Genomic DNA, 15,087 nt, shown 5'->3' with positions numbered 1-15,087 from the left:
GACTCACAAATGTGGTCTATGGGAACTCCCTTATATGAAAGCCTTGATTCTAATGCATAACATTGATGTCATGCACCAGGAACGAAATATGGGTGAAAGCATTATCAGCACTTGCATGAATATCACTGACAAAACAAAAGACAACCCTAAGGCTAGGAAAGACTTGGCCTTAATCTGTAGAAGACCAACTATGGAGATAGGAGAGAATCAGAAGAAGCCACGTGCTCCTTTCAGTATTAAACCTAAAAGGAAGAAACAATTGATGAAATGGTTGAAAAACTTAAAGTTCCCAGATGGTTACGCCGCGGGTTTTAGAAGGTCGGTGAATTTGAAGACAGGCAAGTTTTCTGGGTTGAAGAGTCATGACTACCACATAATAATGGAAAGACTCCTTCTTGTAACTTTTGAATTACATAGAAATGTGTCATGACAGGCTATAAAGGCATGGTACAGAGCAAATGCTGATGATCGACCGATGCCAAATACCAAGGCCGAGTGGTCATCAATTTACTTGACGGAGGAGCAATACCTAGAGGTAAACAGGTTCTTGTCTCTCATATCGCACGAAGCCATGTATTTGCTTGCTTTATTTAAAAATTTTCATGTAGGTGTCGGTGTCGTGGATGGCCACCCGATCAGAGGGTTATCGGGCATTGTGCAGATGGTGGGCTTCCCCTGAGTTTCGTGCCATTTCCGAAAGGAACAGGGGAAACCGTGGGACTGAGTCGTTCCACAACTACGGCGGTGATGGTCATGTGCGCTTGGCTAAGCGAATGGTAAGTCACAGTTTGTTGTAACTTTTGAATTACATAGAAATGTGTCATTGTAACTTTTATGTACAGGAAGTCAAATCCGGTCGTACGCCCACAGATGTGGAGGTGTATATGCAAGGGCATATGGGTTCTGATCCTCAGAATCCTGATGTGTTATGCACTCAGACGGCCACCGACCGTCTAGTGAGTTTTTGATACTCTATTATGTGTTTGATATTGTTTGCAAGGGCATAGGGGTTATGCACTTATATTTGATATTGTTTGCCTCCAGGCTTCGTATGGGTAGGAGATGGTTCAACGCCATGGGCAGGAGTACGATTGGAGGAGCCAGCCAATCGACCCTCAGGCAGCATATGCTAGCGGAGGAGGACAAGCCCACGGACGGTGAGATTATTTGATTTGGATTTCAAAATTGTCATCATATGCTTGCGATTCAACTGAGGCATGAGTTACTATACTAAGTGCATGGTTCACTCTTGTAGGTTGGGTATTTTTGATTCTACGATTGATTCCAGAGAGCTGAGACGCCGTGGACGACAGTCCACATCATCGTCTTCACAGTCGTCCCGTTCACGATCATCCGCCCACGAGATAGAGATGGCAGTGTTGCGTCAACAGGCAGAGTACCATCAATCAGTCTTGAGGGAACAATTGGAGTACCAGAGGCAACAATTTGAATACCAAAGGCAACAAGCCGAGTACCAGAAGAAGAGGGACGAGTATTATGCAAACCTCCAGGCCCAAAATCAAGCTCTTCTCTCGGTAAGTTGAAGTAACATTTTGTAGCTTATTTTGTAAAACACATGATGTGTATCTTATTTGCTCAACAATGACTTGTATATAATTTGTAGCAACTAGCCCAACAAGTGGGCGTCCAGATGCCCACCTATGGGATGCCGCCTCTGGACTTTGCACTTCCGATGCCAATGCTTGCGCCTCCACCTCCACCTCCGCCTCCGTCACAATTCCCTACGGTATGTACACATATGCGTGTGTGAAATGTTCATAGATGTCTTATTTGTTTAAATGAAAAACTGAGTGGTTACAATTTCATGTGCGTGTGTTATAGGAATTTCAGACACCCCCGCTACAGTTGCAGCACCAGGAGATGGGTCTGGTCAAGACGACACATCGCATTCGTGGGTGAATAACCTTTTCAACACGCATAGTCCAGCAGGAGGAGGTGGCTACTCGAACCATCCAGGCGATGGATATGATTGATGTGTCGTGATGTTAATTTATGAAACACTTTGCAACACTTGTTTGCAACCGTGATTACAACACTTGTTTATGAGACACAATGTCAGTTTGCAACAACCGTCGGACCTATATGTTGATGTTAAATTTGTGAATGTTAATATTTATGTGAGAATATTTGTGATTGTGAATGTGAATACTTATGTGAATGTGTATATTTGTGATTGTGAACGTGTACATGTGCATGAAATCTGTTTTTGTTTTGTAAATGTCAGTTTTTTAAAAAACAGAATTTTTTGTAACTTCTGAAATATGTTATGTCCGACGGCCTAACCGTAGCCGTCGAACATAAGGGCTCACTTATGTCCGACGGCTTTAGAAGCCGTCGGAGATAATGGCTCACTTATGTCCGACGGCTACGGTTAGACCGTCGGACATAACGTTGTGGGACCCACAGTTGGTCGGTAAAACGGTTGACCATCCTTACGTTCGACGGGCCGAGGCGGCCGTCAGAGATAGGTTATTTCCGACGGCGGCCGTCGGACATAAGGCTATTTCCGACGCCTTATCGCCGACGGCCTAAAACCGTCGGACATAGGTTGATGCCGTCGGATATTGGTTATCTCCGACGGTTCAATCCTTACGTCCGACGGCTTTGGTCGTCGGAAATTGTTCCTTTTACTGTAGTGAATGTCCATCCCAAAATCAACGGTTCACGTGCCTTTTGCAACAAACAAAAAACACACTCCCCTCACGCTAACAGCTATGAATTTTCTCATGATACACTATAACATCAAGACATGCATGATAGTGGAATTGTCAATGTCTAGTGGCACATTATTAGAGATGAGCAAAGATAGAACTTATCAAGTATTCATAAAACATATATGTAATAAATCAATATATAGCAACTATTTAATTAAACTAGATGCGGATATTAAAAACATCGCCTTTTGAGTCAAAATAGAGGATAAACTTTTTTTATAGATTTCCTTATGAAATGGTACAGGTTGCACATCCTCATCCCATGATGTAACTCCATGAGCCCTAATGCCTTGCGCTTCACCACCACCTACACCTTATCTTGCATAGCTGATCACATGGCTCACACACGACTATTGGCATTGAAAGTGTTATGCTAACTCATGTCAACGACAACCGAACTTTGCAGATGCATTTTCGTCAACATGTGCATATGCCTAGTCTATATAATGACATTCTCTCCCAAACATTCAAACGTTCAATCAGAAGTTTGTAAGGATCTAAAGGATGGCTAGAGGGGTGAATAGCCTATAAATTTTCATTCAGATATACAAACATTAGGCACAAACCTTAGAGACAAAGTTGATACTATAAAACACATGCAAGCCTATCCTAGCATATAAAGCAAACCTAAAAACAATTCTAGTTAGAAAGATAAAACAACAAGTTAATTCTACAAACACTCAAATTACTCGAGGCAATCTAATTAAGTAGTCGAGCTACACGTGGTGAGCAATGCCTAAATTACTCTAATAGACTAGTTGGCTAAGCTAGCATCTACACAAGATATGAAATGCATAAGTAAATGGCTTGAGGGTCTATTTGGTTGGGATTTTGCAAAGTGCTTCTACTTCCAAAGAGTCAAAAACCAACCAATGGTGAAACCTAAAGCTAGTTTTGAGAAGCAACTGCTCTTCCTGTTGGGATAAGCGTATCCCTATGGAGATAAGATGTCACACCCAATTGTAAGGACAAAATCGAATGGACCTATTTGTGTGCCCATGATGTTTACTCACACATACAATGACTTCATTAGTGATAATAATTATATATATATATATCCAATATAAAACAAATATATTAACTTACGTAAGACCCGTGGGTCAATAGAAGGATTACATCAGATACATAAAACATCAAAGTTCCATCAGACCTAGTGGCCTCCATATGCATCGTCCGAGAAGATCACAAGCCTAGACTTTATCTCTGCCTTCGTCAACGTAAACCAAACATGTCCTTCGGCTGAGCAACGTTATTAAGGCAAGGTCGAGTACTCTTTGTACTCAACAACTATGGAAAAGATGTTATATAGGCTAATATCAAGGAAACAACAATTGGTTCTTTTCCATAAATGCCTTTAGTTCAAATTCATTTGTAAAAGCAAGTAATTATTATGTGTATCTCATTTCATCATTTTTTTGTAACAAGGATCATCACCCAATCCATAACCAACCAAAACATCTCATCTAATCGTGTGAGGATCCATGTCGTTCTTATCCATGAGCACGACTATCATGACAGTTTAAACTCTTTTTGCACTTTCCCAACGAGAAGTGACTTCATTCCTCCATCCTCGGGAGTCTGAATATCTCCATTTGGTCTGTGGTTGCAGGCCACTTGCACATTTCCTTGGTCTATGACCAGTAGACCACTACAAGGCTTTTCACTAACTTACTACAAACTGTACGCACCCACTAAGGTTTCAACCAATAGAAAAGTAATCCTTTCATGGAAAGCCCCCTCTTGTGCTATATGGGTAGTAGGAGTACCCGTTCTAACTCCCACACATCACTTTTCCTACAATTTTCATAATACCCTGCTATCCTCCTGTTTGGTGCACACAAAACTATATTTCACTAATTACTATGCTAGGTCGTGCCCACACTTGGCTCGTGGTTGTACGGTTCTCAAGGGTGGTTGCTCCACGAACAGGTCCTTATAGATTCATGTAATTTGGGTGATAGACAAATAAGGGAAACTATCGGTAACCCCGAACATAGTTTCCAAACTACAGGTACCCCTGGACATAGTTTTCTGGACTGCTGGTAACGACCCTGGACACATCTCTCCTAGACTGTTGTTAACCCCGAACGCAATCCAAACCATATCACCTGAATCCCACTTTTCACACTTCACAATATTTAATTGAAGCAATTAATTGATCAAATTAAACTTTTACATGAGCATGGCTAAGCATTTCCACTCCATAACATAAAGATAACAACATGCTACAAGGAATTTTATGGAATTTCTAGTAAACCCTACAAGAGTAGGTTCGTGTTCATTGACCCAGTATGCAATTTTGCAAATAAAATATTTATAAATGTGCTAAGGTAGCCTCTCTTTTGCACCTGTTGTGGTGGCCCCACATGTCAGAGAAGGCCAGAGCCAGCGCGGGCATGAGCAGATGACAGGGTGGCCCACCGGTCGGCGCAACACATAGCTGAACGACACGCTAGTTGGGCCGTGCAGGGAAGCGAGGTTGAGTGACCGACATGCGAGCCCCGCCAGACAGCACAATGGTGGCAGCGTGCGCGAAATGGGCCGTGTGGAGTGGTTTGGGCCCAGATAACGTTTTATTCTTTTTTTTCTTGCTCCTTTTCTTTTCTATTTTTATTCCCACCTTAAAAATTCAGATTTAAATAGAGTTTCACATTCTAATCTAATTGTAACATCCAAAATAACAACATGAAGGCAAAGTATATATTTTTATAGACTTATATATTTATTTTAAGTATTTTTGTTTCCTTTGCCTCCTCCTTTTCTACTTTATTTTCTATTCTCCTTTCTCTTATTCTCAAATTCCAAACTAAATTTAAATTCATGTTTGAACTTTGAATTCACAATTCTCTCTTGAATAATACTTTTAAACTTTGAAATCTTATTTATTTATTATTTATTCTTCTTCCCACTATTTAATTCTAGCAATAGTAGATGACTTTAATATAATTTCCTTGCTCTTTTCTTTTTGAAGTTAAACATTCAAAGGCATGACAAATCTAAGAAGGTTTCAAAAATTCTAAAATCTCTATCATAGATATTCTTATTTCTTTGTTTTATTATTTTACCAATTTTTTACCAATTTTTGGCTTTAGAGTTTTCTGGACCGACGGTAACCCTCGACACATCCCTCCTAGACTGTTATTAACCTCGGACGCAATCCAAACCATATCACCTGAATCCCACTTTTCACACTTCACAATATTTACCTGAAGCAATTAATTGATCGAATTAAACTTTTACATGAGCATGGCTAAGCATTTCCACTCCATAACAGAAAGATAACAACGGGCTACAAGGAATTTTATGGAATTTCTAGTAAACCCTATAAGTAGGTTCGTGTTCATTGACCCTGTATGCAATTTTGCAAATAAAATATTTATAAATGTGCTAAGGTGTGGCCTCTCTTTTCATTCAGGGTTCGTGTTCACCTTTTATAGGCTGGAGCAACTTACATATATAATAATCGAAAAAAGTCCGAATATATAACCATGAGATACATATACATATAAACTCAATATCATGCAAGCATCGATTTCAAGCGACAACATGATGCACGACGTGGAAAAGAGTTGGGCAGACAATATATTCCCAACATCGAGTTGTTTTTTTTAGACTGTCACCGGGGGGAGAGGATCCCCACCTGATTTTCATTCAGGTCTTTTGCCCAAAGCGGCTAGAGTTTACAGCAAGCTAGCAGCATTGTAGCTAGCATAGTTACAGGGGGGCGAAGCAATGATGAGATTACATAATAGGATTAGAAAACACCAACAACCAAGCACCTAATACTTGTGCCTCTTTCCTGTTGTGCCTGTACGCCCAAGCTTTTGCTTCAGAAGCGCATGAATGCAAAGTGGCCGCAAGAGTGGCATGATCCTGACGGAAGACGACACCATTTCTGCGTTTCCACAATTGCCAGCAGCAGAGGAGGACAAAGGAGTTGAATTCTGCACCCGGAAGGCGATCAGGGCGACTGATGTTTGGCAGGTCCTGGGTGCCCAGACCATCAGCGACCGAGAATCCGATGGAGCTCCAAAATTGGCGTGCAAACGGGCAGTGGAAGATGATGTGCGAGGGAGTTTCACTGTCTTGGTTACATATTTCACAACAGTCATCATCCACAATCCCTTTTTTCTTCAGGTTCCATTTGCACTGAATTTTTCCTTGCATAAGCAGTCAACAGAAGAATTGTGCCCGCGGCGGGGCTTTGTTACCCCAGATGAAAGTGGTGCTAACATCCCCATGCCCCAAGGACCCTTTAAGCAGGTTGTAGAGAGTAGAGGTCTGAAAATTACCAGTGTGATCCGCAAGGAAGCAATGTCTGGTATCTGGTCGATCGGCGAGGCTTTGTGTTGTTTACTATTGTTAGCACAGCTTCTAGTTCCTCCCGGGCTTGTGGCGTGAGGCGCGGGACTAGGTGCAAACCCTGCAGCACCACCTCTCTCACGCAGACTTTTTGCCTGATGCAGTGTGAGTACAGGGCTGGGAAGGCTGTAGACAGGTCGTCAGGCCCAGACCAAGCGTCATGCCAAAAATCAGTGCTGCAGCCATCCCCAACCTGAGACGAACTGATCGCTTGATAGATGGGCAGCAACGCTCTCAGAGTATCCCAATGGCACCCCCTGATCTCGCCCTCCATTGTAGCTAGTTTAACATTCGAGTGCACCCAGGCTGCCCAAGACGACAAGGCTGAAGAGTGCAATCTGTGAATGAGCTTGACCAACAGACATGTGTTCTGGATGTGTAGGTCCTTGATGCCCAAACCCCCTGCCTGTTTCGGTTTACAAACATTTTCCCAAGCAACCAAGCAGCTCGATCCAGAGCACCGATCGTCGCCAATCCAGAGAAAGGATCTTCTTCGGCTGTCCACCCTGGAGAGAATCCCAGGTGGCAAAGGCACAGCGCACATGGCATAGACGAGCTGAGAGTCAAGCACCGAGTTCACTAGGACTGCCCTGCCAGCGGGATTTAACAAGGCTGCTTGCCAGCCCGCCAAATATTTGTCAGTCTTGGCGATTTGGGGAGAGAAGGCCGTGAGTCTGAGCTTTGTGCTGGACAGAGGCAACCCGAGGTACGTCTGCGGGAAACCTTCCTGCTTGCATCCCAAAACGTGGAGCATTGGGGCCAGATCCTGAGGGTTAACATGCATGGGCACCGCAGTGCTTTTGGAGTAGTTGATCTGCAGGCCTGACGCTGCGGAGGAGTCCAAAAGGTGCTTCAGAGCCATGATGTCCCTTATATTAGCACGGGCAAGGATGAGGGTGTCGTCAGCGTATTGCAAGATTGGGCAAGCTGAGTCCTCAAGAATGGGGTGCCTAACCATGCCGCTATTTTTTATTAGCACCTGCAGAACATCGGCGACAAGCAGGAAGAGATACGGGGAGAGGGGGTCCCCTTGCCTCAACCCGCGCCTGCAGGTAAACCAAGGCCCCGGGCATCCATTCACCAACACGGCGTTCCTTGATGTGCTCTGAATTTTCTTCATCCAAGACAGCCAAACGTCACAAAAACCCCTTGCAGACAGAATGGTGGCTAGGCCGTCCCAACTGACAGTGTCAAAAGCCTTTGCGAAGTCCAACTTCAGCACCAATGTGGGAGTCTTCCTCTTATGACAGCATTGGACAAGCTCCATAGCATACACAAAATTCTCTGTGATGGAGCGGCCTCGAATGAACCCTGTCTGATCCAAATCAATGAGGGATGCAATCTCCCGCTGCAGCCTGGTGGTGAGTATTTTTGTGATAATCTTGAGACTGCAATTCTGTAGGCTGATCGGTCTGAAGGAGTCCACTGACACACACCCCGGTTTTTTTAGCAACAGCACCATGTACGCCCTGTTGATACGCTCAAGGTCGACCTCATTTCTGTGGAAAGCGCCCAAGAGATCCATCACTTGCACTTCAACAGTCGACCAAGCTGCCTTGCACTACCGGAATCAATAGATTCGCCGAGTGCCGGAAGCACTCGGCGAAGCCTTAAAAACACTCGGCAAAGGCTTTGCCGAGTGTAACACTCGACAAAGAAGGCTCGGCAAACAGTGCATCGGCAAAGACTTCTTTGCCGAGTGCTTTTTCTCGGGCACTCGGTAAAGAAAAGCGGCCGTTATGGCGTCGGGTGACAGAGACGGCGGCTTTGCCGAGTGTCAGCGTTGACACTCGGCAACGAAGATATCTTTGCCGAGTGTCTTCCAGGCAGCACTCGGCAAAGCCGCCTTCTTTGCCGAGTGCCAGTTGGGACACTCGGCAAAGAGCCCGCCAGGGAGGGTCCCCATGTCAGGCTCTTTGCCGAGTGTCCCAAGTGGCACTCGGCAAAGAAGGGCTCTTTGCCGAGTGCCAGCGACATAACACTCGGCAAAGAACCTAAGCCGGTGCCCAGGTCTGTGCTCTTTGCCGAGTGTTATGACCCTGACACTCGGCAAAGAGCCTCTTTGCCAAGTGTTACACTCGGCAAAGTGACCAGTATGTACCTTTTTTATTTGTTTTTTGTTTTCCATCCACACAAACAGAAGATATCACATATATATCACATATATACATCACAGATATCATCACAGACATAAATAGCCAACACAAACATAAAACCGTGACCACAAACATAAATATCCATCACAAACATAAGTGTTCAACACAAGTATTAAACACAAACATAAGTCTCAAACGTCGCAAGCTCTCACATAAGTATCAAACAGAAACATAAGTATTATACATAAGTTCTGAAGTCTAAAACAATGACTCATGGAGGTGGGCGGTTTGGCCGGGGTTGCATTGGGCTGAACCCTTCCGGAGGGTTGTTGGATGCCGCCCCAGATTGGCCCTGCACAGAGAAGAGATAGCATGTGTTATACCAGATGCATTACAAACATCTAACTACAATTTTGATACTCACAGGAGTGTGGAAGAGAGTAGGGTCAACTAGGGGGAACAATGGAGGTGGCGGAGCGATGCCCTGTGCGGCGCCAAGGCTCTGCATGTACTGGAACATCTCCGCCATCCTCTGATCAGCCGCCGCCCGCTCCGCCATTATCCTCGCCTTCATCTCTTCTAGTTGGGTCTGTAATATTACAAGCCAACGTTATAGTAACTCAAAGACTAGGTATATAACTAAAGGAAGGACGAGTTACAGAAGCACTAACCTCGAGTTGCTGTATGCGATGCTGTGAGCTGTCGTGCCGAGGTCGAATGGCTGGGCTCGAGCCCGTGCTCCTTGCTCTCACCTGAGACAGAGTGGGAGTGGAGGACGAGTCGATTGCCCCGTCGGCAATCCAGTACCGCCCATGTCTCTTGCCTCCTCCGACCCTCATGAGCACATCGGGGTCGATAGGCTCGGTGCTCGGATCATAGTCTGGGCCATGGACCTCCTGCGCCATGGCGGTGTAGTCATGGAGGCGGCTGTAGACGGCGGGGTTGGTGTAGGCCTCGGGCCCGTCATCCGGGTTGTAGGTGACGTCGGACGTCGCCTTACCCTTATGGGCCATAGCATAGGCCGAGAAGGTGGAACAAGGCCTGCCACCATGTGACGCCGACTGCAACGAAAACCAACGAGATAGTTAGAAATAATATCTAACTTAGTGCTATATATCTAAATAAAAAAGGTGGCGTACCCATGCTTCGGCATATTGGCCCAGGCTCCGGCTGCCTTGGTGGTGCGAGGGGCCTTGCATCTGCAAACGCCGTTCCCGGCTAGCTGTGTGCACCTCGTCCCACTCAGCCGAACACCACCTATCCACCATCTGCTCCCAGCATAGAGGATGTGCGGCGCACCAATGTGGAATCACCTGCAAAGTAAACACATAAAGTGCATATCAGAAGATAAAATAAAATTCATGCATGGAGTACTGGTACCAAACATGCATGACTTTACCTGCATGTACTGCTCCCTGGTCAACGACATGGTTCGGGCTTGAGGTTTGGTCACCTTCTCCCCAAGGACGGAGCCGTGGTAGGTGATGATGGCCTGGATGCGGGCCTCATAGTGCATGTCCACGACGAGCTTCTTACAGCACGTGGTGGCCACCACATTCGCCCTAGCCTCGTATCCAGCATCGCATCTAAAGAAATCCTGCATACAAAAACGATGTATCCATACATTATTTCAAGAATTTGCAACGAATGCGACATATTTTATATTATACTAAGACTTACCCACAGCTCTTGCTTCACCCGCTCCGCCTTGTTATTGAATTCCCTGCCGTCCCGGTCTACTGCATCGGGGGCGACGGCGTAGTGGTCGAAGGTGAAGGCTGGGCCCGTCACTCCGGCGTACTCCACAAGTCCAGGGAAGTGTTCCCTGCACAGCAGGCCGAGGATGTTGTTGGGGGGGCGACGATGACCCCCAGCATAATCCAAAACCGTCCAAGACCTGTCCAAGTGATAAATAAAAAGTATTTGTTTATATTATGATTTTGAACACATAATATGAACAAGAATGAAGAACATAAAGTTACATACCTCTCTCCTTCCGGCCGAATCAACGGCCGTCTGTCCCGAAGTATGGGACGCGGCGGGAGACTCGCGGGGCCTCGCAGGTAGATGCTCCTCGAACTAGAGCCGCCTGAACCTGAGGCGTCCTGCTGCTGGTCGTCGTCGTCCTGTTGCTGATCGTCGTCGTCCTGAGGCACCGCCTGCTGCTGCGCTGCCTGCTCTGCCTCGTGCTGCTGCGCTGCCTGCTCTGCATCGTCCGCCGTCCTACTCCTCCTCCCCCTCCTCCTCCTCAGGAAACCGCCCACCATATTTGTTCAACAACCTGCAATTAAGAGCAAACAAATAAGCACATATAAAAAGATGTATTTAAAAATAGGTGCGAAATAAAAAGTCATATAGCATTACATCGATTAAAAATAATCTTCATATGTGTCGGGGTTAGCCGGATCATAACTCTCATCATCACTATCAAGCATTTCAATCTCAACACCATCGGAAGACGCAACCTCATCATTGCCTTCAAGGATTACTAAGTCATTATCATTTTGCACCTCATCATCCTCCTCATCAACAACCATTTCAATATCTACGTCCATTCCGATAGCTTCAGTTAAGTCTATCTCAAATCGCCCTTCTAGCCCATCTTCTTGGAAGAACTCTCCATCATATGTATCCGGGTCTAAGTTGTAATCTTCATCGTTAGGAACAGGTAACCTCCCATGCGGCGATACCTTATACACAACATCCCAACCCTTAAGATGTTCTTTCGTTTGACACGCATATGGGAGATAATACACTTGTGTGGCCTGTTGGGCCACGATATAGACATCGTCTCCTGCTAAGGTGGAATCTTGTCGAATTTCGACTATCCCAAGATTAGAATGTGTCCGTCTCGTCACTTGAGGGTCAAACCAATGACATTTGAATATCACTGGAGTAAGAGGTTTGGAACCATAAAAATTGAGCTCATATATTTCTTCAATTCGTCCAAAATAATCGACATTGTCAAGGCCCGGCGTAAAGACTCCAGAACACGTTGTTTTCCGATTGGGCCGACTTTGGTTGTAGTGTGTTGTGCGAAAACGGTATCCATTGACGTCATACCCAGAATATTTCTTGACCCTATAAGCAAAGTCGTTGGCTACTTGTCTCAACTCGGCACTCATAGACGGATCTCTTTGGCCCTGCAAGTATTCGCAAGTTAAAAGACGCTAAATTGAGTTCAAAGACGTATCTCTTTTACAAACTAAGCACGTACCTTACGTTTGAACCAGGAAATGAAATCGGGCAACCCATTTCTCGCACCCTTTCTAAGAAGAGCGTCATATTCCTGTGGAGTGGGGTCCCTTGATCGACGCCAGAATTCATGAAGAAATTGTTCCATGTATGGCGTCACCTCTTCAAGGTTAGTCAATACGTATAGCATGATATGTCGCCACTCTTCATGTGTCAGGGTCTTCGTGGTCGAGCCACTTGCGCTTCCGAGTTGGCCTCGAAATATGCTAAGGTTCGATTCATTGTCGCCATCATTGTAACGAGGGGGTGGATTATGCACGCTCGGCAGTTTGTCACCATAATAAGTTGTTGTGAAGTTTGAGACCTCCTCTAGAATGTATGCCTCTGCAATGGAAGCCTCGATTTTGCATTTATTTCTACATTTCTTTCGAATAGTCTTTAGACATCTCTCGATTGGATAGCACCAACGTCCCTGCACGGGGCCCCCCATTCGTGCCTCATAGGGGAGATGAAGAATCAAATGCTGCATTGGATTGAAGAAGCCGGGTGGAAATATCTTCTCAAGCTTACACAGTAACACGGGGGCCAATCTTTCCAAGTCTGCAACCACGGTCCGAGATAACTCTTTTGCACAAAGCTGACGGAAGAAATAGCTCAACTCTGAAAGCGTTAGCCAGACATGCTCAGGGACATAGCCTCGAACCATCGCAGGAAGAATCCGTTCAATCCATATGTGGAAGTCATGACTCTTCATCCCTAAGACTCGCATAGTAGATAAGTTCACCCCCCTACTCAGGTTAGCTGCATACCCATCAGGGAACATCAACATCTTGATCCACTGAAGTACTTCCTTCCTCTGGGCCCTGCTTAGGACGAAATCGGCCTTAGGCCTTCTCCATGTCTTTCCGCCACTTGGCGGCTTCATCTCTAGTTTTGGTCTATCACATAACGCTGCCAGATCCACTCTTGCCTTCACATTATCCTTTGACTTATCAGGAATGTCCATAATTGTTGCCCACAGTGCCTCGGCAACATTTTTTTCAGTGTGCATCACGTCAATGTTGTGTGGAAGGAGCAGGTCGTCATAATAGGGGAGCCGAGTCAAGCCAGACTTATGTGTCCACATATGCTGCTCACCATATCCCACAAAACCACCTTCTGTATTGGCCACGAGCCCATCTATCTGTTGACGAATTTCGGCACCAGTCATCGTTGCAGGTGGGCGGTCTGTCACTACGACACCTTTCGTAAAGTTCTTGATGTCTAGGCGGAATGGATGGTCAGCAGGAAGAAATTGTCGATGTTTATCGAAGGATGAATATTTGCCACCCTTTTTCAACCAAATGAACCTGAGAGCTTCCTTGCAAACTGGGCATGGGAACTTACCGTGAACACACCAGGCACAGAATAGCCCTGTTGGGGCGAAGGCAAAGACGCCACCCTTCGCTCGTCGCCTTTCGCTGCAGTCGCTGGTTTGACGAAGACAAAACGGGCAGGGACACCCTTCGCTTCATTCAGCACCAGGCGAAGGCCTGCGGTGACGTCTCCCCGCAGCACGGCCTCGTCCTGCTCTGAGGCCCACGTGTGATCTGGCCCATTGTAGCGGGCCCCGCGTGGCCGCCTTTGTGTTACGGGCCTAGTTTGTAAAGGCATTCTTGTAAGTACAGCTTGTAACCCTGCTTTATGGGAATATTCTGGGGATAAACTAGGTGTCCGAGGGCACATGCGTCCTTAACACAAGGCGCTGGGCACTCAGATACCTATAAATACCCCCGCACAGTGCCCGTGAGAGGCTAGATTAACAGAGCTATTTGCCCCCGAGCACGTAACCCTATTGTCACCACCGTTCACCCTTGTTGGCCTCCTTGCTGCTAAGAGCAAGTTCCAACATTTGGCGCCCACCGTTCGTGCTACGACAAGACCACCCGCGATGGCACCCAAGAGAGCTAACCCGAAGGCTGACGAGGCTGCGAAGGCAGCACTGCTGGCCGCGAGAAAGGGCAAGGCCCTCGCCCTCACCCAATCCACCCACCAAGAGTCCACTGAAGACAACATTCCCCGCACCTGCGAAGACGACACCTTCCGCACCTGCGGGCCCGAAGGACAATCGCAGCCGCCCCCAGGCTTCGCCCCACTGGAGGGCGCGGATCTCACCGAGGACGGCGAGGTCCTCGGCGTCTCAACAGAAGAACAGTTACAGCTGCGCGCCCTGCGCCTCAAGAACCGCAATCTCCAGAGGCAGAAAGAGATACTCGAAGCCAAGCGCCAGCGTGTGTCCGCACTAGCCAAGGTGCGGCAAATGATACGCGACGAGGAGCAGAAGGCCCAAGACCTCGAGCGCGAGATCGCGCTGATGCAGCGCGAAGGCCACCTCGGTCTACAGCAAGAGCCACCCCTCCAGCAGCGCACGCAACCGGAAGACACGCGCGAAGGCCACCTCGGCCTGCAGCATGGCCCACCCCTGCAACACCGGGCGCAGCCGGAGAACCCGCGTTTCCCCCAGCATGACTACGCCTTCCAGCACGGCGCGCCATTCCAAGGGGTCAACTACCTCGACGAGCGAAGTCCCCTGGCGCCACACCTCCAAGTGACACCTTGGCCAGCTAACTTTCGAGCAGGGGCATATCCCAAGTACAACGGCAGCACCGATCCGGCGCAATACATAATGAGTTATCAAGTCGCCGTTGCATCCGCCGGAA

This window comes from Zea mays, chromosome 5, assembly GCF_902167145.1.
Source record: "Zea mays cultivar B73 chromosome 5, Zm-B73-REFERENCE-NAM-5.0, whole genome shotgun sequence".
Taxonomy (NCBI): Eukaryota; Viridiplantae; Streptophyta; class Magnoliopsida; order Poales; family Poaceae; genus Zea; species Zea mays.
The sequence above is the reverse complement of the archived record's forward strand: the minus strand, read 5'-3'. Positions refer to the sequence as shown.